Genomic DNA, 4,167 nt, shown 5'->3' on the forward strand with positions numbered 1-4,167 from the left:
CGTTTATAATACATCCATGGAAAAACCATTGACGTGACCAATTGTGGTTGTAACACTTTTTGCATCAGCAGCTGTAACTCACTGAATTTTTGAGCAAGAATTCTCAATCTTTTATACAAAGTACCCATATTTCTTTCTTTCTCAGTCATTCACTTGCTCACTACAAAGCCTTAAAAATACACACTTTACTTGGACAGTTTGGTTACAGCTTGCATTAGAGGAGCACGATAATGTTTTTATAATTCTTTATCATTATTTATTTACAACGTTCAGACAGACTGCACTACTTGTTCAAGTATTTATTTTTGAAATAACTGAAAGTTTAATTACCTGAATGAGCTCCATACTCTGTTTTTTTCTATTACTTTCAAGTTTTGTGCAAATGTTTAGCATCTTCACTTAAAATGCTAATAAAGTGAGACATAGTTTGAAAGAAGCACCATATAGTTGTATCATCACAATTCAAGTTGTATCACAATTAAAATGTGAAAAACTAAGTCAGTCAGTTAGTCAAATCCCACAATGTGCATACAGTATGTCAATGCTGCTATTGACCTGTATTCAGAAATTACAATGATGTAATATGAAGTGCACAATTGGTTTTCCACAAGGGCCAGTGTTAGGTCCCCTATTATTCAGCGCCTCAACAGTATCATGATGCGGAACTGCAATTGTGCACAGATGACACTGTTGTCTACACACATGCAAAAACAGTGAAGTTAGCTGTTGCTAAGCTAATTACATTGGAAAAGATCACACATTGGTTTGATCAATCATGTCTGAGTCTAAATGTAAACAAGATGAAAGATATGTTTTCCTCTGAAACTAAGCCTCAACCTACTAATGCTGTAATACTTAATAAAGGTGAAAGGATTGACATAGTCTCTGATTTTGACTTTCAATATCTTTTGTCAAACTGGATCCAAGCCACGATATTTATGCATGCTATGATTCTTCCCCATATGTTTTATTGTATTACTGTATTATTTTATTGTATGTTGTTGGCAGGCTGAAGAAACAACCTCAAAACTTTTTGAATCCTTTTACGAACTCTAAAGACTCTGAACAAAAGCCCAACATATTTCCATCACTGTAGGTTACTGGAGAAATACAATTTACTGAGCTTTGAGAATTTTAGCTACATTTTAAATGTATGCTTAGTTTATACAGTAAAATCTTAGATGTTTTGACCCCTCCTCCGATATGTGACTTTGTGTATATTTGCTCAGTAGGTAGAACACCCTCTATAAGAGGATATCCTGGAGGATATTCTATACCATACAATTTTGCTGCACTGTGGGAAGTCAGCATTCTCTGTGAAAGCCACAACTCAAAGGACCCTATTTGCCCTACTTGATAACATGATGAACTGCAGCTCCATCGGTACATTTTAAAAATGAATTAAAAAGTCTGCCAAAAGCTTGTCAGCTCTGTCATCACTGACTCTACATTGCATGCAATGTGCTATTGTGTGTAACTTTGTATTTTGTGTGTCTTGTGTGGTTTTTGCACACATATGTTTTAATATTGATCTAGCCTACTTAAGGGACTGCAGATGAAAATGAGCTATAAGCTAACTCTGGTACAGTACTTGTAATGGTAACATATGTTTAACACTGTACATGGACCCAATAAACAAATGACTGCTAAATATCATTAGTAACAGCATCAACATCAGTTAATAGCTCATGAGTGGCAATCTGAAGCATACAGTTGCAGCATGTCAACAGCACATTATCTTAAGTGGACTTACTTCCATGGGGTTACTTCACTATTTTGTGTTAAATAGTTGGCATACATGGATTACATCAACATGTGGGGCATTTACATTGTACCAGCTGTAGGAGCAGCTGAGGGGATGAGAGGAATATCAGTGGGGTCTCAAAAAACACCAAGCGAATGATCTATTGGCATCCTGCTGGTTAAGTGCTCAGGGAAGACAGGAATATTGACCACAGTATTGTTTTTATTTGTCTGCGGTCACTGGAGCCTTAACTTTGTATCTACTTGCTTAAGTTTTGTTTGTTTAGACCCTCCAGAAAACTGCGTCAATAATGCTGTAAATGCAATATGTCTCTGACCTCTGATCTGTTGTTTTCACCACTTCATAGATAACGACACGTCTGTTGTTTCCCAAATTGTTTAAATTTTGGCTTGGATTAAATGAGGATTACATACTTGTTCCATTAAGGAATTCATTCTTTCCAGTTCAATGAGTGCGCCAACAACTCTTTCCCAAAAAGAAAAAAGAGAAAAAAACAAAAAGCCAGCCTGACTCTCGTCTGTCTCTGTCATCTGTTCACAGCGGTGAACTGCTCCTTGGTGAATACCAGAGTGATGTGCCCCTATAGATTATTTCGTGTCATTCCTGGATCACTATATGCTTTGATCTGCTCGTAAGCTAAATGGTTGCTGACACAAACGTGGAACCTTTGTAATACATTTCCCTCTGCAGAGCTTTATATCTGTGTGTCACCACTGGCAGGATTCATTCTGCACTGTTTTCAGAAAAAGTACATATAGCAAATATTTCACTGTGCTAGATCTCTCTTTTTTTTGGCAGGAATGTTCCCATATGAGTATCAGTATTTACAAACAGGCAACAATACAGCTTTAATATAACAGCAGTTAACAAATGATTTCAGGGTCTGTAATCACTGCAGTATGTCTGTCTAGACAATTTAATGTGAAATTTCAGTGTTTTAGAACATTTTTGTAAGTTGACTTCCCCCCTCTTGAAACAGAATCATGCTAAATATAAAATTATATGTCATAAAGTTTTACTGATGAATAAGCAGTTTGGTTAGTGGGCAAGATTCCTATTTCCATAAATAATGTCCATAAAGACATGGCTCTACCTGTTACAGTATGTATGGAAGAACTTGACTGACCTCCACAGAGTCCTTAATCATTTGGGATGAACTGGAAGGCCTATAATGGGCCAGGCCTTGTTGCTCAGTATTGGTGGTCAACCTCACTGATGCTCTTGTCGCTCAATGGGAGCAAATCCTTGCAGCCAAGCTCTAAATGCTTGTGAAAAAGTCTACCCAGAAGAATGGAGGCTGTAATAGGTCTGTAATATTCAGGTGTCTGCATACTTTTGTGCCATGTAGTGGAGATATGCGCGTGCTGGAAAGTGATTATTCCCCTTCAAATTCAATGTGTGAAAACATATTTTCAACACCTGAAAAAAGCAAAAGTACCATGAAAACATTCTCCATGTTGCTTAACTTTTTGACAGCTTCTCGTTCACTTTTCACATGTGTATATTTAAGGGTCTGGAAAAATCCCATAATACCAATGTCCATCAGTCTCTAGCTGTGTCTCCCAGCTGTTGGTACAATGTTAACCGCGCTGTCACTGTTATTAGTGGTATAAGGGGCCTCAACTGAAATCCATGGGGCTTCTGAATGTGTACATACCTCAGGAAATGTCTCTAAACGAGCACTAAAACATATAAACTGTCTTTTTGATTTTGATTTTTTTCACTAATGTGCATCAGAAATCAGCATGGAGTCACATACCATTTAGAATCAACTTTTGTTCAATTATGTCTATTAAATCTTAGCCATTAATTTACATTTTACATGGAAATTAGTGTCAGGCGTCATGCCAAGATCATTACCCTTGGAATGAATTATGCATGTAATTGAGGTGAAAACTGTACTCCAAGCCAAACATGCTATTACCTCAGCAAGACTGAGAATGTTGTTTTAAGCAACAAAGCAGGATGCCAAAAGAAGAAAAAAAAATCAAAAAAGGTGTCATTTTAGACTATAAGAATACAGTTGAGAACACATTCAAAGTATTCTGAGTCATCACTCTTTCAAATAGAAACAAAAAAAATGTTTTGTCTTTCATAAGAATATCTGGTGACTTGTATCACAAGAATCAAACTTGGATCTGTAGTGTAATGTGGTTAAACTCACAGAAAATGTATTTACTCTATAGCCACAAAAACACTATTACATTTGTGTGTCTTTTCATTTAAATAATAGACATTTCTGTTACTAAACTAACCCTAATAAAGCCTACATCATGAGAAACCAGATGACTGAAATCATTTCTTCCATCCTGTCATTTCGGATCTTCATTGACACTAAACACATTTCCCAGTAGTGGCCTTTTCCTGAACAGCTGCCTTACATACCGTAGGCATCCATATTG

The sequence above is a fragment of the Scomber japonicus genome, chromosome 5 (genome assembly GCF_027409825.1).
Source record: "Scomber japonicus isolate fScoJap1 chromosome 5, fScoJap1.pri, whole genome shotgun sequence".
In the NCBI taxonomy this organism is placed as follows: Eukaryota; Metazoa; Chordata; class Actinopteri; order Scombriformes; family Scombridae; genus Scomber; species Scomber japonicus.